This window comes from Hemicordylus capensis, chromosome 2, assembly GCF_027244095.1.
Source record: "Hemicordylus capensis ecotype Gifberg chromosome 2, rHemCap1.1.pri, whole genome shotgun sequence".
Classification (NCBI taxonomy): Eukaryota; Metazoa; Chordata; class Lepidosauria; order Squamata; family Cordylidae; genus Hemicordylus; species Hemicordylus capensis.
Window position 1 is genome coordinate 229,560,774 of NC_069658.1, and position 23,143 is coordinate 229,583,916.

The 23,143-nt window shown below is 46.3% G+C and overlaps 1 pseudogene; it reads right to left on the reverse strand.

Moving 5' to 3' along the window:
* Window positions 1–1,003: 1,003 nt before the first annotated feature.
* Window positions 1,004–23,143, reverse strand: part of LOC128341669 (zinc finger protein 493-like) — an 89,226-nt pseudogene continuing 67,086 nt past the window's right edge.

Consider the following 23,143-nt stretch of genomic DNA (forward strand, 5'->3'; position numbering starts at 1 on the left):
CTGAAAACACTGTCAAGCAAACTGGTCAACCGAGCCATGAAATCAAATGCCCTCTGCTTTGTCTTACACTGGCCTCCTTGCCCCCCACTCTGGAGCCAGCCTTACAGCTGGTCCTGCTCATCATCCAGACACAAAGGGAGGGGAAAAGCCCTCCTCCTTCTCTGTGGCCTGCACCTGACCCTCTTCCCCCCATTTCAGGTGAGTTTGGGCACAAAGCTTTGCAAACTGATGTAGCCAAGAGAGAAAAGGCAGAGAGGAATAGACAGGGGATTAAAATGCGCTTTGCGAGGCCTGTGAGTGAGTCAGATAAGGCAGCAGAACAAAGGGGTCCCTACCCCAGAGCCACCTAATGGCACAGCAGGGAAGTAACTTGCCTAGGAAGCAAGAGGTTGCTGGTTCAAAGTGCAAAGTGCACACTCCCAATGGGCGTGCAGTGTGAAGTGACCCAATCCAGTTCCCACTCCACTTTATTGAAATCCTCCCAGCTTCAAATCTTGCTTACAGAATTCAGGAAAATCTTGGTCAAGCAGCACGTGAACCAGACTTGGCACGTCCCTGGAGAGCACACACTGCTCAGCAACCACTGGTTCCTGTCTGATCAGCCCAAACCCAAGCAGATTTGGGCCTGCCTCATACTTCAAAACATCTAAGTGTGATCAGAAGTGGGATGAAAGTCTCAATCTAGAATAATTTATCAAGGCTCATGACCTTTTGGGTTTCCACCTGGTAGGTAGAAATAAGAGAAATGGACTTGATTTATTTATTTCATTTTTATGCCACTCAAAGAGCCACTAGAAAAACTACTACAAATAATTATATACCCTTGTCCAGAAAGAGATAGAGCAGGGGCTCCCAACATGTGGTCCTCCAGATGCTGATGAACTATTGAATAGTTCAGCAATTCAATATATTATGGCTTTGGATGATGCGAGTTGATGTTCTGTCATATCTGAAGAACACAGTTTGTGCACCACTGAGATAGAGGATTCTGCATTCCATTCCATAATCTTTTTTTTCCAAATTCAATTTTTATTGATTTTAACAATAATAATATTGTAATGGATTACAATTAGACAAAAGTGGACTTCCCGCACACATCTCTTCGTAAATCATCAACTATAAAGTTTACCCTTGCTATAATAATAGTTCAAAACATAAATTTAAACCCTTACAAACACAACTAATCTACCCAATCTGCAGTTTTTAACTAATAGTAGGAAAATAGTTCTTTTTGATACAACAAGAATGGTTTCCAATTTTCTTTGAAACATTCCAAATTTTGGTCTCTTATTAGTGTTGTAAATTTGCCATCTCCGCATATTCCAAAATTTTTATCAGCTAGTCTTCTTTTGACGGCAGTTCATTACTCTTCCATTTCTGTGCATATATAATTCTGGCCACCATAGAAGCGTACATAAAAAACGTTAAATTAGTTGTAGAGATTGCACCTTGTATTATTCCCAGCAGGAAGGATTCTGGCTTCTTAGGAAATGTCATTTTAAATATTTTCTTTAACTCATTATATATCATGTCCCAATAGGCTTTAGCCTTCCCACAGGTCCACCACATATGAAAAAAAGTACCTTCATAATGTCCACACGTCCAACATTTGTTTGAAACATTTTTTTACATTAATGCCAATTTTTGGGGTGTCAGATACCATCTATACATCATTTTGTAATAATCTTCTTTTAAAGCATAACATGCAGTGAATTTTAAATCAGTTTTCCATAATTTTTCCCAGGCTGCCATTTCTATATTATGACCCACATCTTGAGCCCACTTTATCACCATTTCCTCTCTTGTCTCCTCCAAAAGTAACAGTTTATACATTTTAGAAACTAATTTTTCATCATTTTCACATAATTCCTTCTCAAAGCTTGAAATCTGATCCTCCAACTTTAAAATCTTTCTTATATATCTCTTTTAATTGATGGTTCTGAAACCAATCTCTGACCAAGTTTTGTATTTCAGTTAAACTTTTTAACTTACAATCCTTTTCCTGAAAAAGTAACAAATCCCTATAGGAACCCCAATGCATTTGTATATTTACTTCTTTGCATGATAAAGCTTCAATCGGAGATACCCATAGCGGAGTTTTAGGTTCCAACCAATTTTTATATTTTAGCCACACCCTCATTAAACTCCTTCTCACATAGTGGTTCAAAAAATCTTTATGTATTTTGCTTTTTTCATACCACAGATATGAATGCCATCCAAACCTTCTATCAAATCCTTCCAAGTCAAGTATTCTAGGCTTTCTTAATGTTATCCATTCTTTTAGCTACGTCAAACAAACCGCATCAAAATACAACCTTAAGTTCAGTAAGGTAAGACCACCTCTTTCCTTTGCATCTGTTAAATTCTTAAAATTAATTCTTGGTCTTTTCCCTTGCCAAACAAACTTAGTTATATCCTTCTGCCATTGCTTAAAACAAGTTAAAGTATTGATTATAGGAATAGTCTGAAAGAGAAATAACATTTTAGGCAAAACATTCATTTTCACCACTGAGATTCTTCCCATTAAAGACAAATTCATTTTAGACCATCTTTGTAAATCAATTTTCACTGTATTCCATATTTTAACAGAATTATTTGTAAACAACAAAGAATTATTGTTTGTTAACCAGACCCCCAAGTATTTGATTTTCTTCTCCACTTTCAGCTCACTTATTTCCGAGAATCTGTCCTTAGATTTCTGATCCATATTTTTAGTCAGAACTTTAGTTTTGGCCTTATTTATATAGAATCCAGCTAACTGTCCAAATTGTTGTATTTTTTCCAAGAGTCTTCCAATCTTGTCCATTGGATTTTCTAAAAAGAACACAACATCATCCGCAAAGGCTCTCAACTTGTAATCTTGTTTCCCAATTTTGGGGCCATATAATTTATCATCTTCTCTAATACTTCTACAAAGCACTTCTAGGACCAAGGGAAAGTGGGAAAGTGGACATCCTTGTCTAGTCCCTTTTTGTATTTCACAATTGTCTGATAATTCCCCATTTACAATAATCTTTGCATATTGCTCCGAGTAAATTGTCTTAATTGCCCTAATAAAATTATCGCCTACAGCCATTACATCTAATAGTCTCCACATGAATTGCCACAAAACATTGTCAAAAGCTTTCTCTGCATCCAAAAAAATCATCGCCATCTGTTTATCATTAAACTGGTGCTTGGGCCACGAAGGACGCCTATTGTGTCCTTTACGTCCATAGCGGCAGTTCGAGAAAAGGCTTAGCACAGAGAGGAGCTCTATTCGCGAGCTCCTCTCTTCACCTTTGCAAAACATGCTTACATTTCGCCCGACTGCTGCGGGCTGACTCAGGTAAGGAGGGCACGGGCAGCTGGGAGGGTGGGAGGGCTCGGGCAGCTGGGAGGGTGGGAGGGCGGTTTTCGGCTGTGGCGGCGGAGGCCATTAATCCTTTGGGGGGGTGCAGGGAAGGGGAAGTTGGGCAGCTGGGAGGGCGGGAGAGCAATCGCTGGGGGACATGTTGGGCCAGGGTAAGGGCAATTTGGGGGCCGAGCAAGGGGCCCAAGGTCTCCCAGGCGCCAGTCCGTGTTGGTGCCCCCAGGCCAAACAAACGCTTAAAGGGGGAAAAACCAGCTAGCGCCCATTATTATAACGGGCTTAAAAATACTAGTCTGAAATAAATGTCTTTTCTGCATACTGTGATACTGTCTGTACATTGTCTCGCTCTCTTAATAATATGCCAAGGATAATCTGTATTCAACAGTTGTACCACAAGTGTCCTGATGGTTAATAAATAATCTGCTCTGACTGAAGTTCTTTCCACACTCCAATCATTTAAGAAGTTTACCTCCAGTATGGGCTTTTTGATGGCTACTGAGATTTCTGCTCTTACTGAAACTCTTTCCACACTCCAAGCATTTATATGGTTTCTCTCCTGTATGGGTTCTTTGATGGCTAGTAAGTTCGTCACTCCTCCTGAAGCTCTTTCCACACTCCAAGCATTTATATGGTTTCACTCCAGTATGGGTTCTTTGATGCCTATTAAGACTTCCTCTCTCATTGAAGCTCTTTCCACACTCGAAGCATTTATGTGGTTTCTCTCCAGTATGGGTTCTTTGATGGCTAGTAAGATGTCCGCTGTGACAGAAGCTCTTTCCACATTCCAAGCATTTATATGGTTTGTCTCCAGTATGGTTTCTTTGATGCCTAGTAAGACTTCCGCTCTCACTGAAGCTCTTTCCACACTCGAAGCATTTACATGGTTTCTCTCCAGTATGGGTTCTTTGGTGGCTGGTAAGATGGTCGCTCCTTCTGAAGCTCTTCCCACACTCCAAGCATTTATATGGTTTCACTCCAGTGTGGGTTCTTTGATGCCTAGTAAGACTTCCTCTCTCACTGAAGCTCTTTCCACACTCGAAGCATTTATATGGTTTCTCTCCAGAATGGGTTCTTTGATGGCTAGTAAGATGTCCGCTGTAACTGAATCTCTTTCCACACTCTAAGCATGTATATGTTTTCTTTCCAGTATGCGTCCTTTGATGGCTAGTACGTTTTTTGCTCTGAATGAAGCTCTTCCTATACTCAAAGCATTTATATGGTTTATCTCTTGTATGGGTTCTTTGATGTTTAGTAAGTGTTCTGCTCTCGCTGAAACTCTTTCCACACTTCAAGCATTTATATGGTTTCTCTCCTATGTGCTTTTCCCACTGAGGTTGAAAATTTGGGTCATAGATTTCTCCATGATGAGAAACAGAAAAACCATTCCAGTTCTTCTGTTTCGCTTCAGTGTCCATTCTGTGTTTCCCTCTCTTTTTCCAGCTGACATCAACCAACACTCCTCCATTGCAAATTCCCTCTGTATTCATCTCCCCACTGTCATCTGCTGGAATGAAGGGAGAAAATTGGTCAGGGCTTGGGACAGAAATGGAGCCTCCAATCACTCTTGAACCCACACATAATGTGTCCTTTTGAGGGAAAAAGAAGAAAGCCAGACTGTTCTGCGTTACCAAGACATGTGTGGATGTGGCAGGCAGAGGCCTAGCTGTCACCCTCCAGATTCTCAAGCCGGCCACAACACAGGATCAGTGGGTGGATGGGTGGGGGTCGCAATCAGGATTTCACCTTGTTCACTGGGTACCCCGCTGGGAAATATCTTAGTTTGCCGTGTCTGTACTTCATAATTGCGTACCTTGCACACCTGGTGCCTTACCGGTTCCCTCCCTGGGTTGACAGAGGTAGCCAAAGGGCAGTATTGAAGTCCCCCAGGCTAGTTATCTCGGGGTATTTCAACACTAGTTCTGATGCCGCCTTGTTTGGTGAGACTCTGGTTTTCATCAGGTGAACCCCAGCAAATATAATCAAACAGAAGACCATAAAATAATACTCAGTATTTTTGTATATATGTAACAACTCCAAATCAGCAGAGCCCAGATTTCTTATTATTATGAATGAGCCGATTTTGAAGTGGGTCTGGAGGGACACTTAGGAGCAATCATGTCTACTGCTCTGGCAAGTTCCTTATTTCAGGTTCCCACCAGGGCTTCGACAGAATCACCTGAAGTACCAACTTTGAAACCCTCCAAGGTCTTTTGGAACCCTACTGGGTCCAGCAGCCGTTTTGTGCAGACCATCTTAATTGGTCCATCACCCCTGCAGGAGTGGATTGTGGCCGTGATAACAACCTTAACCATGTAGTGGTCCGTCCAAGACAATGGGGAAACCACCGGATCCCTACCCATGGAAAACCCCTCTGATCCAAACAGACCAAATCAAGCATTGGCCGGCAACCTGAGTTGATTCAGATACTAGTTGGAATAGGCCCATAGATGTCATGAACTCCTGAGTCGCACCAGACAAGCCAGCCCCCAAAGTGGATATTGAAGTCCCCCAGGACCAAAAGCTTGGAGCACTCCAACACCAACTCCGCGACCAGCTCCGACAGCTCATTTAGGGAGTCAGTTGGGCAGCAGGGTGATCAGTTCACCAACAGAATCCCCAGTCTGTGTTCAACACATCACGTGAATGACTTTGTGTGAATGGAGATCTAGTGAGAGAGAGATCGAGCTGGTTTGCTTACTTGGTGAGAGCACGGAACATATATTCCCTCGCCCTCATTCCTCCCCGAAACTGGCTCCCCCAAAGAGGCGACCCGGTTTGGTGTCACCACTTTGTTGGTGGCCCCACCGCCACTGAAAGCTTCCTTCTTTATAATTCCTGGGCAAAAAGCCCAGCTGGTGGAATGGGGGGTGGGGGGTGGGACTGCCAAGTCACCTTGGGCTAGGCCTCGGTCCTGCAAGGCACATTGACATCTCCACCAGTCCAGGGGTGAGGGAGGCAGATGGAATCAGGAGGGGGCAAAAGGAGAAGGGGGGAGCCAGGCAAGAACCCTAGACTCTCACCCTGAGGGGTGCCCAGCAAGATGGTAGTCTTGCTACCATCCTATTATTTGGATCCTATTATTTGAATAATTAATAAGACTTCTGCTTATATATTTGGTATCCGCACATAATCGGGACTCTCTCACTTCATGATTGATAGCCCGGCATGTCGTGATCAATAAAGCTTTGAATCTGACAAGATGGTGTGGCCCCTGCTTACTAAAGAACCTCTAGGAGTAAATTTTCTCCAACATTAGCAACCCTGACTTATTCCTCTTTCCAAATGAAATTCATTTGACAATATACCATTGCCAAGATCCAATTAAATGTTTTTTCATACATAAGCTTTATCAAATTAGTGAAATTCCATGCAAGTCCAAATGCTTCGAATGTCTGAAACAAGTGTAGTGGATCAACTTGATCAAATGCTTTCTCAGAATCTAGAAACACAGAAGCTCCTGCTTGATTGTTTTGTCTTGTCAAGATGAGATTCTTTTCAAGAAAGGGGGCAGCCAAAGCTGCTGGGAATTTGTTTGATCTCAATTACTGCCTCTTTTCTCGAAATAAACACCTTGTCAGAACCAGAAGAGTATCTGTGTCTAGTCTGGACTATAGACGAGGTTTGGTAGCATAGGCTCTTCATAGAAGAGAAAAACAACTGTATATTGGGAAAGGATTGCATAAAAAGAATAACTTGCCTTTACAAAAAAGATTTGCATTAAAATAAAATGCATGGATTAAAACAGATCGTGCTTGAAATTAAACAAAAAATTACAAAAAAGGTGGAGGGGGGATGGGATGGGTTGCAGGCAACTCACAGGGCTTAGCTGGCAATCTCCTGTCCAGGAGAGAGTCCCATCACATAGCTGAGAGGAGGAACCTTCTGCAGCACCAGCTGCTGCACAGATGCTGGATCTCCCTCTCCCAAGATGCTCTGGAAGGCTGAAATCTCTCTCCCTCCAGATTGCCAGTCTCCTGAGCTCAGTGGCCGAGCATCTGCTTCAAATGGATAAGGCCCCATTTCAGTCTCTGGTAGCATCTCCAGGTCAGACTGGGGAAACCCTCTTCCAAACTCTGAAGAGCTGCTGCCAGTCAGTGTAGAGACAACTGATTGAGGTGGCTGAAGGGTCTAACTCCACATAAGGCAGTGCCATATCTTTGGGGTTGTCCGACAGAGCATCCTCAGGGTTGAGTTTTATTTATTGCATTTATATGCCACCCTTTCTCCCCTCACAACAACCCTATGAGATAGGTGAGATTGAGAGATCACTGGTTGAGAGTCACCCACGAGTTTCATTGCTGAGGGTCATTTGAGAGCGAATCTTCCAGCTGCTAGTTTAACTCAAAACAAGTATACCACTAACCCAATGCCTTGGCAATATCTGTACCATACGCTTACCAGCTAAGCAGACCAGCTTGATCTCTCTCTCGCTAGATTGACATAGTGTTTTGAACACAGGTACATCAGTACTGTGATGTATAAATCTATACTAATAATATATACTATACTATAAATCCAATCTATACTATGCAATTGAGGGGCCCATACCCAGGTTCACTTTTAACATGAATGCAGGTCATTCACACAAACACATGTATGAGTGTACAGACTGTTGTACAACATCATGTCTGAACCAGGCTTTTTACTCTTCCCTTTCAAGGAGTCTTACCCAGAGAGGCCACATTCCTCCTATTCTCCTCCATGACTTCCCTGTACAGGGTTCTCTGGTCCAGATCCAGCAGAGCCCACTCCTCTTCCGTGAAATGCACAGCCACCTCCTCAAAGCTCACCGGGCCCTGGAAGAGAGGAAGGAAACATGTTCACCCTCGCAGAAGGCATAATGGTTCCTTCCTTGAAGCAGAATCCACAAGAGTCGTTCAGGAAAGGTGCTGTGAGAAGGGCAGGGAATGTTCCCTGCAGGGTCATCTATTATACTTATAGACCTGCTTTTCAATAAATATAGCTATTGCTCTTGTTTAAATAGAAAAATAAGGCGGGGGGAATGTTGTCCTGTCACAAAGGGGGTGCAACTAAAAACACACAGTGGAGATACCAGCAACCATCCCCGGAAAAGACGCTCTCATGAGATGGAAGAGGTACACTTACTTTCCTGCCTGCTCCATACTTGAAAGCCAACCATTTCAAAGGCGCCTCCCTGTCTGGTTAGCCAGATTCAAATCTTCACAAGATTCAAGGCTTTCTAGTCAGCAGCTTGGACAGAAGCCAAAGGAAAGAGGGCCACTTGCAGCCCCAGAGGGATGTCCAAGAAACAGGGCTTGTCTGTCTGCCCCACATTCTCCATTCCCAACAATCCCTCCCCTACCTTCTTCGGTGGGCTTGAAGCATCTTCCATCCCACCAGGCAGAAGGGAGGGCTGAGAATGCATTGGCAGCGTCATTCCAGCACCTGCCAAGGACACAAAAGTGACAGGAAGATGTACGAGAATAAAAAAGAGAGAGAGAGAGAATCAAGTCTAGAGTTAAAAAATTCTCATGTTGGCTTTGTGCTGAATTCAAAATGCAGTTTGGGTCACATCAGGTTGATGACTGTCATAACACAATATATTGTCTGTTTAAACTGTGTCAGAGGCTGGAGAAAAGGGTCTGCATTCACCCCCACCCCCCAAAAGACTCAGGTGAACATAAAAGCAAGGCAAGGATTTCAGGTGCTCTCCTTCTGTCAAATCTATCAGACAGGGAAATGGGCAAGGTATTTTAAAAGGAATGGGGGAAGTGTTGGGAAAATGCCCACTTGGGATGATTTTTCCAAGTAAAGAAATTGGGATGGAGAACTAGTCTTGCAGTAGTAAGCATGAATTGTCTCCTTCGCTAAGAAGTGTTCATTTTTATTTGAATTTGGATGGGTGAATACATGGGAGCCCTCTCTCCGTAAGAGATTCCCCTTAGGAGATGGGGTCACGGCTCAGTGGGGCACTGAGTGCTTTCATGGAATAGGGTCCAGGTTCAAGCCCGCCAGAAGGTAGGGCTGGGAGAGACTCCTGCCTTTAAAAGCTTCCTCGGGATTTAACTAACTTTCTGCTGCAGGCAAGCCTCCTTTTATTCTCTTTCGCCCCTCCAACCTTGCTCAACAAACCAACCTAAATCAACTCAAGTTCCCTCCAGTTTTTAAATTATAGCCAAACCAATCAAACTCTCTCTTCCCTCCAAAATTTAAACATCACTTTCAGACCAAAAGGTAGAATAGCGACTGTGAACTGTTGACCCCTGCACAGCTTCTTAATACAGAACACAGGGAGGAAGCAATCACATGTATAATACAAACATTAGAAAAGCACAAAGGGGAGGTAAAGGCCTCATTCCTTCAGGGGGGTATCTGAGGGGGGGGGGAATAAGGGGGCACCCGCCCCATACCTCCTTACCCAGCAAGGTGGCCCCACTGCTGCCCTCCTGCTTGGGGATCTCCTTGGACAGAGGCCTCGGCCTGGTGCCTGATGGAGCCTTCTCGGCCTCAGGGAAGTCAGGGGCCGCTTCCGACAACAGTCCTTGCACCTGAGACAGGCGGAAGGAGAGATTCCCAACAGGGAGCAGGAAGAAAGGCATTAGAAAGGGAACGGGGCAGGAAGGTCCCAGAGGAAACTGCCTCATACCGAGCCAGATCCCTGGTCAAAGTACATACCTATATCCATTTATATTATATATATATCCATTGAGCCCCTGGTGGCGCAGTGGTAAAACTGCTGCCCTGTAACCAGAAGGTTACAAGTTCGATCCTGACCAGGGGCTCATGGTTGACTTAGCCTTCCATCCTTCCGAGGTCGGTAAAATTAGTACCCAGAATGTTGGGGGGCAATATGCTAAATCATTGTAAACCGCTTAGAGAGCTCCAGCTATAGAGCAGTATATAAATGTAAGTGCTATTGCTATATAATACCTTTGTTAAATCTAGCTCAATATTGTCTACACTGACTGGCAGCGACTTCTTCTCCTGGCCCACATCCGCCCTGTCTCTTGATAGTTTTTAGTTAAAAAGTAAATATGTGGCTCTTCACCCAGGCTTCTGAATGCAAGTATTGCTTTTGCTGCTGCTTTGTGTTTTATGGATTTTTAAAATTGGATTTTTAAATAGAGATTTTATTTTTATATTATCTGTACTTTTGTATTATATTTATTGTTTTAATTATATTGTAAACCACTTTGAGATTATTTTAATGAAAAGCGGTATATAAATCCAACCAATAAGCAATACATTTAAATACCATCTTTCCTAAATCTAGCTCAGTTTTGTCTACACTGACTGGCAGCGACTTCTTCTCCAAGGTTTCAGGCAGGAGCTTATCCCAGGCCTACATGGAGATGCCAGGGATTCAACTGGGGGCGTCCTGCATGCAATCAGATGTTCTGCCACATGCCCAAGATAGAAGGTCGCGAACCCAAGAAGGGGTTGAAGTGGGTGGATCATCTCCACGAATGATTCCCAGGTTGCTTTTTGATGCCACATCTGGCTTCTTTGAGGATCTCCTGGCTCACATTCTGAGTCCTTTGCAGCTCCCAAGATAAACTGCTCTCTCACCTGCTGTTCTTCCTGCCTCTTGTCCTCTGCCTGGCTCAGGAGGAAACCTTCTGCCAGGGCCACTGCCTGGGAACTGGTCTCTGCTCCACACTCTCTGATCCAGCTCTCCAGCTCTGGGGGCAAGATGCTCAAGAACTGCTCCAGGGTCACCAGGTCCACAATCTGATCTTTTGTGAGTCTCCCTGGCTTCAGCCACTGATGGCAAAGGCTGTGGAGTCGGCTGCAAACCTCTCGGGGCCCCTTGGCCTGCTGGTAGCAGAACTGCCTGAAGTGCAGGCGCTGGGCCTCTGAGCTCCTGATGTCCTCAACCAGCATCTTCTGCTTGGCCCTTTCCCAGAATTCCCCAGTGCTCCCCACTTGTCTGGCCTCAAGGCCTTTTCTTGCTCCGCAGCTAGCTGGGTCTTCCTTCCCCATCTTTCATTCGTGCTCCAAGGCAGCATCCAACAATATCAAAAATCAAAGGATTTCCTTGTTGAGGGATGAAAGTGTTTGACTCCCAGATTCCACCTCATGGATCTTCTCCCTTGATGAAAAAGAGACAAAAGGCAGAGTGGGGGAGGCAGGTGGTCTCCCCATCAGGGCCACAGAAGAAAGCCTTCAATGTGTAGCAGAATTCCCTCCCAGGTTCAAAGTGAAGGATTGGGCGCCAGCAATTGAGAGAAAACAGATTTTTATTTGCTAGCAAAGACTCAGTGGGATAATTCCTGGAAAGCTGAGCACCGATTACATTCCAGTTTCAGTTCTTATACTCATCTTAATTACATTCAGTGGATACATTCCTCATTGGTTGGCATCACTTATTTGTCATTTTACAATTATTACAATCATTGCTATTATTACATTTAGGCAGTATTTTCTCTAGCTTATAACTGGGCATTCCATCCCTCCCTTATTTTGTTCCAGCTAATTCACTCCCTTCCTTAGCCAGATGTTTCCTTGAAGGTGTCATAGCTAGCACCCAGCTATCTAGAGATACCAAGGAGGGGCCTCTTGCCTGAATTCCACAGGAGACAGATTTATGACCTTAGCAACTTTCAATTAAACAGTTTGCAAACCCTTTAACCATTTCTTGAGGCAAACCTCAAGAAAGGCAAACCTGAGTCTGCCTCAAATGCAGGATCCTTCCCTTTGGTCTGTTCCTGATAACTCCCCACCCCACTTCCTCCTCCTCCTCTGGGCTTCCCCACACAATGGAGCCTCCTGGGGAGCAGAGTGCAAACCTCAGTTCCTTAAAGCCACACCCTCCTTTCCCACCTGCATTGGCAACCATTGAGTTCTCTTCTTCAAGGGGGCACTGAAGCTCCCACAGGAAGGAAAAGACACAAAGGCTCCTTTCTCAGGGGAGGGGCCAGAAGGGAAGAATGTTTCTTCCCAGTTGCCTTTCTAGGAACCTGGACTCCCTCAGGTTAACCCTTAAACTGGCCTTCTCCTTGCAGGGGGCAGCAAAGGAGGCTGCTCCATCCCTGCCTTGCAAGAGAGAGCAAAGAGCGCATGCTCAGTTTGGCACCTGCTCTGTTGGCGCCTGCTCTGTTTTGTAAAGGTACAGTACAGGGTAATGTCAAAAATGTCCAAAAGGCTTGCTGATACCCCTATGGATAACAGTGATAATAAAAAGAGGAAGCGTTTATGTTTATCTAAATACTTTAAATAAAACCATATATATATATATATATATATATATATATATATATATATATATATATATACACACATACACACACACACACACACACACACACAGAGAATAGCCTTCTGTGTTTATACTTTGATACCATGCCCAAAATATCTCATTATGCAAATATTCCAAAATCTGGAAAAATCTGAAATACGGAACACTTCTGGTTCTGGTTCCATGCAGTCCATAGAGAAATACTCAACCAACTAGCAACCTTCTGCAGGTTAGTCAAGCATTTCTGCGCTGGCCTTCCCTACGTTCAAAATGGCTCTTTTCCCAATCTCAGCCCGGACACCCACCAAAAGGCGAGTGCTGGCCATAACAGTTCACCCCAATTATAGCAGAGCAAATGTGTGTGAGAAGAGCAAGCCCAGCAAAGAGCATCTTCAAAAGCAAGTCAGGTTTCTTGGGGAAATCACATACCTTGGTAGGAAAGCCGGTTTCCTTGAGCTTTCTGTCCTCATAGTGCAGAGGAGAAAGGGAGTGAGAGAAGCGACATGTCTCATGGAGAATGCAGCGGAGCAAGGAGCAGGAGGAAGCGAGAGACCTTCATCACCAGCAATCAGAGGTGTCCAGAGCAGAGGGAGAGGCAAGGAGAGGGGGGATAGAGAGGAAGACCCTTCCTCACTCTCTCAACTCCTAATACCCCTAATGGACTGTAGGGCAGAAGGTGCAGAGAGACAAGGCAACTGGAGCTGTGTCTCCAACCTTGATCACAAGGGCCTCCTCCAAATTACTACACCCTCGCGGACACATCTTGTAAGAAAGTTTCTTAAAGAAACACCACCCCACCAACACGAGAAGAAGCCTCCTCCCACTCAAAAGAGGCCGTCTTCCAACAATGCTCCACCCCTTCTGGAAACTGGGACCAGAACCAGTTACAAGTGTTTTAGTAGTCCAGGGGTGGCCTTCACCAGACCATAAGCGGTTCTGACAGCGCTTTTTGGGCTACCTAAAGCCGTCATTGAAGGTAAGAAGCAGCTGCTCGAAGTTCTTGCTGGTCCCTTCAATATCTTTGTTGTTTCTTTGACCCAGGGGGATATGAGGCAGCTGGGCTGGTTGGTCCCGTCTGGGGGCGCATACACTCCATGTGATTTCTGACAAGGGCTACACCCCTAGAGAGGGAAAATAGTTGATGGGCATTGCAATACTCTCAGCTTTCAGGGGGTTGTTGTGCTTTTATATTCCTGACCATCAAGCCTGCTGCAGCCATATTTGCAATAGCGTTTTGAGGCTTTAAAAAGTTTTAAAAACACAAACACAAGCATAAAATTTTACATACATTGTCAGAGGAATGGAAATTAAAAGAGGGCAAGAATGTCCTCCAAAGATCAATCAACTGAAAGAGGACAGCATCTTATTGTTACCCTAACCCTTTGCTCTGTGCAAGGTAAAGGTACAGTGTGCCATCAAGTTGATTTCAACTCCTTTGGCGACCACAGAGCCATTTGGTTTTCTTTGGTAGAATGCAGGAGGGATTTACCACTGCTGCCTCCTCCTCCTCCTGTGCAGTCTGAGATGGTGCCTTTCAGCATCTTCCTCTCTGTCACTAGAGACGGAAATCATCCCCCTTGCAGGCTTAGGGGTGTCCACTGGGCTGGGCAACACTAGCCCCCAGCTGCCTCCCCGCCAGCCCCACTCCCACCCTCCCTCAAGCATGCTGGGGAGCCCCCCCCCAGACCCACCTCTCTCCATGCTCAGCGTCTTCCAGCGTCTCCCCCCGCCCCCACCAAGCAAGCTCCCTCCCGCCTCCTGGCCCAACGTTCTCCTCTCCCAAACAGCCTCCGGGGTCTCTGCCCCGAGTCCTCTGCAAAGCACCGCCTTGCTACCTCTTCCCCCTGCTGCCCCGCCCGCTTTCCCCTGAGCTGGGGGCGGCACTCATTCTCCTTTCCCGCCTCCTCCATCCCCATCGCGGCCTCTCACCTTGGAGACTCAGCACCCAGTCGTAGACCTTGCACCGGATCTGGCCGGTGCTCTGCCAAGCGCAGGACCTCCAGAAGCCCAGGTAGAATGTACTACAATGCCCACATCTCCCTGTTCTCGGGAAAGTGGTGCGCGCAGCAGGATACCTCCTCCCACTCCAGCCTGCATGCACGTGAGACGCCGACCACGTGTCCACCCGCCAGCCACTGAGAGCCGGGTGGGGCGGGGCAGGAGCCGAGCGGAGCAGAAGCAAAAGGCTGGAGGAGGGGAAAGGGGGGCGGGGGGGAGAGAAGGAATACAGCGAGGAAGCCGGCGGGCGGGCGTGGGGTCATCTCACGTGACCTTCCCCTGCCCCCCCCCCAGGCAAAGCATGCAAATCAGGGAAGAGGTTCCAGTTGCAAGGGGTTCTAGTAGCTCAGGGTGGGAAACCCTATAGCCGGCTCCCTCCTTTGGACAGGCCAGAAGCAAGCCTGCCTCGCATACTAGAGACACCCGCCTCGGGCTTTTGGCTCAATGCAGCACACACACTGCCCTCCTTCCCCAGCCAGCAGCAGAGCCAGTCGGGGTCCTATATACCTTCCATTGAGCAAAGCATTTTTAGTGCCAGAGCACCCCCTGCTGGCCATCAACTAGCCATTTCCTATCATTTGAGCAGAGGCGGGCAGGCAAGCTAGAAACATTGAAAGCACTGCACTGCCAAGAACTTTTCTTTCCCTAGGTTGCTCTTGCCAGCCCCATTATTATTGCTGCTGCTGCCGCCCCCTCCTCCTCCTCCTGGGAAAGGGTGAGAGAGATGACAGGAGCCCCTCCTCCTTCCGGCAAGCTCTCACTTTCCAAGCAAGAGTGGAAAAGATGCCAGGGATGGAGCAGCCAGCCAGGGGTCTCTAGCTGATACCAGCATGTACTTAACGCGGATATGCTGCAGCCACGTTCGTGTTTAAAAGGGAGAGCCACAAAGGGCGAGGCGTCCACTGTGGAGGGAAGTCTTGTACCGTGTTTCCCCGAAAATAAGACAGTGTCTTATATTAATTTTAGCCCCAAAAATTGCACTAGGGCTTATTTTCGGGTAGGTCTTATTTTTATTGAAGTTCAAAAAAGTAAAGTATGTTTATTCCTGTTCAACAATTATACAGTACAAACTACTGGTACGTTAACGCCTGTTCAACAATCAAATCAACATGTACGGTATTCATGTTCTACAAACTACCGTATGTTAACTGCTTCTACATTTATTCGAATACAATCATGTCATCTTCTTCTAGAATATCATCATAAGTCTCCATATCTGAACCTGCAATTCCTTCCTGGATTTCTTTTGACTCTAATTCCTTTAGAATTAATGGCCCCAATCTCTCATGTGTAGCAATACTGCTCTCCTTAAATGAACACTTCTTGTCCAGGAAGCCTGCTTGTAGTGCATTGGCAACACAGCTTTCAGTGATTTGATCCCATGAATTCTTCACCCAAGTCACCACCTCTTGCAGCTTAGGCTTCACAAAGTTCCCCCGCTGATTTCTATCCATTCTGTTTTCAATGTAATCACTGACTTCTATTCTCAAATGGTCCTTGAATGGCTTGTTTATTGCAATGTCAAGTGTCTGGAGATAGGCTGTCATTCCTGCAGGAATCATTATCTGATCTATTTTTCTCTCTTTAAGGAAGTTCTTCATGTCTTTAGCGCGGTGAGTGCTAGCAGAATCTCAGACTAGCAGACCTCTTTGGGCACCTTGCAAAACACGTGGAAACATTAAATCTGCCCACTTTCTTATAACGGCTTGAGTGCACCATGCCTTCTCGGTTTCAAGAACATAAATACCTGAAACACAGTCAGTCTTCTCTTTCTTGCCCATAGTGATGATAAGAGGTGGGACCTTCTTTCCATCCAGACGAATTGCCAAAATACAGGACACCCGTGCACTTTCGTAACCAGTGGAGGGAATGTAGATTGATGAGGCGCCCCTCTGATCAATTGTCAATTGAGATCCTTGACCCATATACACTGCAGTTTCATCCATAGCAATCATGTTGGAGAGTTTGTATTTAGTAAAGTCTATGTTGTCAACAAAAGACTTGAATGCTAATGCACGTTTAATAATTTCAGTGTCAACCAGCTTGAACAGTGTTGTTGATCTTCTTAGAGACAGATCATATCGCCGAAGGAAGCCATCCAGCCAGTGCTGTGATGCTTTGAAATTGGCTGGGCCTAATTCTACCGGTATGTGAGGTGCCATTGCAAGAGCAAATGCTTGAATATCAGCCCCAAGCACAACCAAAGCCTTTGCTCTCCTGTCAGCAATCCATTCACAGATCATGTCTTCCAGCTCAGTAAATAATGGTTGCCGACCTGATCCACACTTGCGCTTCTTAGCATGTCCCTCATCCATCTTGTGACTGAGGTTGTCATACTCTGCACGCCATTTTCATACCATGCGGAGATCCAGCTTATGCGCCTTGCAAAAAGCTGTTAGATTCTTTCCCTGGGAGTTTTCCACGATCCCTTTTTTTAACTCAATGGAGTAGCTCTTTCTTTTTGCACTCATCTTGTCTGGGGGTAAAAATATTTATCCAATGTTATGCACTGGGGTGGGGGGTACCTTTAAGAGCGTCGGGAGGGTTTACTTACCCCTCCTGCCGCTTTCCCGATGGGGCAAGATTATCCTTGTAACAAAAGGAAAGAGGCAAGGAGAGACTTCTATGGGGGAGATGAGCCTTTGAGGCACCTCTGCCCCATCGCTATACCCCTTCCCTTCCCCGACGTTACTTGCAAAAAGCCCCAGCTTGCGTGTGCGCACAAAGTGTCCTCCCGCCCCTTTCCCTGCCGGGCTGCAAAAGTCTTTAAGAAGCCTTTTGTGCTTCTTAAAGACTTTTGCAGCCTGGCAGGGAAAGGGGCGGGAGGACACTTTGCTCGCGTGCGCATGCTGGGGCTTTTTGCAAGTAACGTCGGGGAAGGGAAGGGGTATAGCCGCCGCCACACTCGCCCTTCCTGGCACTTCAATTGCTCTGATCTCCGTGGCTGTGAGAGGGGGAGTCGGTAGGGTAAGAGCTCTTTTTGCCGGGAGGGCAAAGATCGAGGGGTGCTTTGTCTCCAAGCATCCTTCGTGCTCTGGAGGCAGCGCTGACTGAAGGGTGCACCTGGTCACTGAACTGCAAGTCTTGCGACCTGTTGGTGGGAGACTCTCCACAGTCCCAGCAGCGTCCGGCACAGATGGCTTCAAGCCAGCAGATGCCGAGCTATCTGCTTTGAAGTTATAGGCTAAATACGGCACCTCTCAGGACAGATGCAAAAACGGTGGATTAGCAGTAGGTCTTATTTTCGGGGGAGGGCTTATATTAGCGGTACAGCGGTAATTACTGCTAGGTCTTACTTTCGGGGTAGGTCTTACTTTCGGGGAAACACGGTAGTAGCAAGCCTGAATGGACCCCTTTGCTAAGCAGGGGCTGCCCTGGTCTGCATTTGAATGGGAGACTACACATATAGGCACTGTCAGATATTCCCCGCAGGGGATGGGGACATTCTGGAAAGAGCATCTGCATGCTTGCATGCAGAAGGTTCCACGTTCCCTCCTTGGCATCTCCAACAGAGGACTGAGAGAGACTCTCGCCTTCAACTTTGGAGAAGCTGCTGCCAGTCAGTGTAGAACCAGGGTTTCTCAAACTTGGGTGCTCAGATGTTTTTGGACTTCAACTCCCATAATTCCCAGCCCCAGTGGCCTTTGGTTGGGGATTATGGGAGTTGAAGTCCAAAAACATCTGAGCACCCAAGTTTGAGAAACCCTGGAGTACTGAGCTAGATGGACCAATAGTCTGACTCAGTATAAGGCAGCTTCTTATGATCCAGGTTCACTTTTAAAGGGAACACATAGACAGTCATTCATACAAAAGCATACATAGACACATACAACCATCCATGAATAGGGCATAACTTGAGGATGATTCACATCTACCATCACACCTGCCATATTCACATTATGCTCCACACGTGTACGGTCTGTGTACAGTGTATGCATGCACAGATATTCAAACATGTTAAACACACACAGATGGAAAATGTACGGTTGTATCGACATCTGAGGGGGCCCGCAGCAGTCACTCACAGAAAAACACATACTTTTGTACAGACACCCGAATGCATGTACAACTTCATTATTATTATTATTTATTACATTTATAAACCACCCCATCCAGAGGTTCTGGGCAATGTACAACATCTTTTTAAAAAGACATAAAACCCACAATTCAAACACAATGCTAAAAACAATATAAAAACAATTTGACAATGATGAAAACGATTTAAAAACAATTAAAATACTTTTTAAAACAACAACACTTTACAAGCCTTGGAAAGCCAGGCCAAACAAATAGATTTTTAGGGCTCTCTTAAAGGCCAACAGCGAGCCTAAACTGCGGCTATCTGCCGAGAGTGCATTCCGTAGGCCAGGAGCAGCTACAGAAAAGGCCCAGTACCGAGTTGCCACCAGACGTACAGGTGGCAACTAGAGACGGACCTCTCCAGATGACCTCAACAAACAATGGGGATCATACCGAAGAAGGTGCTCTCTAAGCTAGCCCGGACCCCAGCCGTTCAGAGTTTTAAAGGTCATAACCAGCACTTTATATCTCGCCCAGAAACATATCGGCAGCCAGTGCAGCTGTTATAAGACAAGCATAATATGGTCACTTGCCAGATGTCTGTACTGGACAATGATCTGATCAAGTTTATTGTGTGTCACTTAAAAACACAAATAAATCGCAGGACAACGAACAAATTAGTTTTCCTTAAACTGTATATACATTAAGAAAGTAGAAACACAGGCACTGAATTAAAGCAGGAGGAAAACAGAACCGAGTTTATGCAAGCTGGTTGATAGGTAATCAACCAGCGGAGGCTTTTCGTGCAGCAAAGTGATGGCTTCACACATCCACCCCGTGAAATGGGGGAAGAACTATCTAGAGCCTGCTGTGATCAGTTTGCATGCCTTAGTACAAGGCAGTTTTATGTGTTCTTTATGTGGTCTATCTAGCTCACTGTTGTCTTCACAGACTGGCAGCAGCTTCTCCAAGATTGCAGGGAGGAATCTCTCTTAGCCCTATCTTGGAGAAGACAGGGAGGGAATTTGGAACCTTCTGCTCTTCTCAGAGTGGCTCCATCCCTTGAAGGGAATATCTTACAGTGCTCACATATCAAGTCTCCCATTCATATGCAACCAGGGCAGACCCTGCTTAGCTAAGTGGATGAATCATGTCTGCTACCACAAGACCAGCTCTCCTCCCCAGTCAGAGGCCAGAAAGGGGCTGCCCACCCATGACTGTTACAAGAGACCTACTAAGCAGATGTAGCACCTGGACCACTTGTGGAATTCCCCCTCCAATGGAAATCTCACAGATGATGATAATAATAATAATAATTCAATTTCTAAACCTCCCTTCCAAAAATGGCTCAGGGCGGTTTACAAAGAGAAATAACAAATAAGATGGCTCCCTGTCACCAAAGGGCTCACATTCTAAAAAGAAAAATAAGACACACACCAGTAACAGTCACTGGAAGTACTGTGCTGGGGGTGGATAGGGCTATTGTGATGGAGGATGCACCGAGGACTGTGGAGATCTACAGAGTTTGTCAGGAGTACTTCCATTGAAAGTGAAACTAATGGGACATTGATTTCAATACAATTGCTTATGAGTAACCTATAACTGGATGCAAGTTAGTGAGTGGAGTAGCCAGTCTCATAACTGGAACATTTACGTGTGTGTGTGTGTGTGTGTGTGTGTGTATACACACACACACAGACACAGACACACACACACCACAAATGTAATCTTACAATTTGGGATACAGGCTACTAATGTCATGGCACACATCCACACTAAGTTACTCATAAGCAGTCTTGCTGAAATGAATGGGACAAATGTACTTATCCTATGAATCTTAGTGGGAGTACTCAGTGCTAACTTTCTGAAGCCTGTCAAGTCATGCTGAGGGGAGGGGCATGCTGAGCCAGCCAGGCGCAAAGGAGGAGGGTTTGCGCCCTCTTTCCTCCCCTTCTGCAGCAGACGAATTGCTGAGGATGTGTTGGCTTCAAGCCTCACATGCGGAACAAATTGTACAGCTGCAGTGTGGGGCCATAGGAGGGTTCTGGGTCACCCCCTCCCACCAGTGTCCCTTCAAGCACTCCTAAGGTTATTAGTACCCCCGGTGGCAACCTGTCTGACTTAACTGAGCGGACATAAAAAATGTGCGAGCAAGCGCATGTGCCCACGCCTTAGAGGGAACGTGGTCGCCAGTCCCTCTGTCTCCCTGCCTACCCTCGGACTCCCTCCTTATAACTGCTAGGTGTGCTATTAATTCTGGACTCACTCTCTCGGGCAGATCTCAGTCTGTCTGTAAGGAAAGGGAGCCCACAGCATTTGAGTCTCGGCCTCCAGTTTCCAAAGACAGTGGCCCCAAGAACGCAACCAATCGCAGACACTGATAATATGCGGGATAAACAGGTGGAAGCAAATGTGGGGACTCATCATCATGGACAGCCTCCCTCCTTCTCCTCCCTATGCACTGTCTGGCAGTCTCCACCCGAGTCCTCAGAGTGCCCCCTCCCTACTTTCCAGCCTGGCTGGCACCCCCCCTCCCCTGCACCCCACATGCCGTTTGCTTTCCCTAAATAAGGACATAAGAACAGCCCTGCTGGATCAGGCCCAAGAAGGCCCATCTCGTCCAGCATCCTGTTCCCCACAGTGGCCCACCAGATGCCGCTGGAAGCCACAGCCAGGAGTTGAGGGCATGCTCTCTCTCCTGCTGTTACTCCCCTGCTGCAACTGGGACTCAAAGGCATCCTGCCTCTGAGGCTGGAGGTGGCCTGTAGCCCTGACTAGTAGCCATTGATGGACCTCTCCTCCATGAAGTTATCCAAACCCCTCCAAACTAGTAGCCAACACCACATCTTGTGGCAGAGAATTCCACAACTTGATTATGCATTGTGAGAAAAAGTACTTCCGTTAGTTGGTCCTAGATTTCCTGGCGATCAATTTCATGGGATGACCCCTGTTTCTAGTGTTATGGCAGAGGGAGAAGAATTTCTCTCTCTCCACTTTCTCCACACCATGCATGATTTTATAGACCTCTATCATGTCTCCCTGCAGTTGTCTTTTTTCTAAACTAAAAAGCCCCAGGTGTTGTAGCCTTGCCTCATAAGAAAGGTGGGGCGGGAATCCCCAATGTCGGGTTTTCTCAACGGGGTGGAGCTGTGCAGAAAGTGGGAGCAGAGTGTACCTGGGTAGTTTTGGAGCCTGGACCGAAAGGCCTTTGGAGGCAACCCCCCCGCCCCCAGTATTTTTAACACATTTTTAATGCCACCATACCACCCAGAACAGACTACAAAGTATTTGGGGGGGGTGTCCCAGGGGACGTGGAGGTCCTGGACTTTGGCCCAAGAGTCCAGGGGTAAGAGAGCCCCTAAGTGGGGGTGTCCCAATGCACAGTCTCTCTTTCATGCAAATGCAACCCTCAAATTGAATTTTACCCATTGGACTAAACCTGCCCAGGAAGGAAGCAATGACCATCTCCGGCTAACTGGGAAAAGAGGCACCTTTTAATGTGGTGGTTCTCTGTATTGAGCAGGGGGAGAGTAACTGGCCCTATTCACCCCTAGCACAGTACCTCCAGTGACTGCTGCTGGTGTCTATCTTATGTTTCTTTTTAGATTGTGAGCCCTTTGGGGACAGGGAGCCATCTTATTTATTTTTGTATTTATTATTTATCTCTGTAAACTACTTTGGAAACTTTTGTTGAAAAGCAGTATATAAATTTTTGGTGATGGTTGTTGCTCCCCCAAACCTTCTTTTTGATCCCTCTCTCCGCCTGTCAAATCATCTTGCGCAAATTCTGCATTCGCCCTTCTTCAGGACTGAATAAACTGAAGCTACGGGGAGGAAAGGGACAAGCAGAAGAAGGGCCAGCCGGCCAGGAAGCAGAGGTGCACCTAGGTGATTTTGGAGCTTGGAACTAAAGGCCTTGGGAGGCCCCCCTCCCTTGCAAATTAAGCATCATTATGTTCCACCGGGCAACCAAAGCACCCAGGAGGACAGACTAAAGTTGCAGGATACTGGACTAGATGGGCCTTGGGCATGATCCATCAGGGCTGTTCTTTTGTTCTTATGTTGTTCTTACTTTCCAACCTTGTTCCTTCTAAGGAAAAAAGGCTGCTGAGCGCCTGGTTAGGGCCAGAGGGGGCAGGACATTGAGCAGTTGTGGTGCAGGCAGAAACCCAACAGGTACAACGTTGGCTACCACAGGAGGGTGTCAGCAGCACCTGCTGATATTCTGCCCGTACTTCAGCTGTTTGACAGCCAGAACGGAAGTGAGCCAGTTTGCACACCTATAAGAAGCAGAATGGCTTCTTTCCTCACTGCAACAGAGAAGGAATTGGGAGAGGGTGATGTTCATTTATTGGACACAGGCTTCCTCTGACCTTCTTGAGGCCTCCTCTGACTGTATGGCACTCTCCATTTTAAAAAGCAAGGAAACTTAACTGAAGCTTTGGTTTGCAGGAGAATTCTGGGTGTGGCAGCTCCAACTGAGCTCCAGAAAGTGAGGAGATTTGATGGCCCATGACGTTCACTCCATGGGGGCTAGGGATGTGCATGGGACCGGTCCGTGCACTCCCATCTCC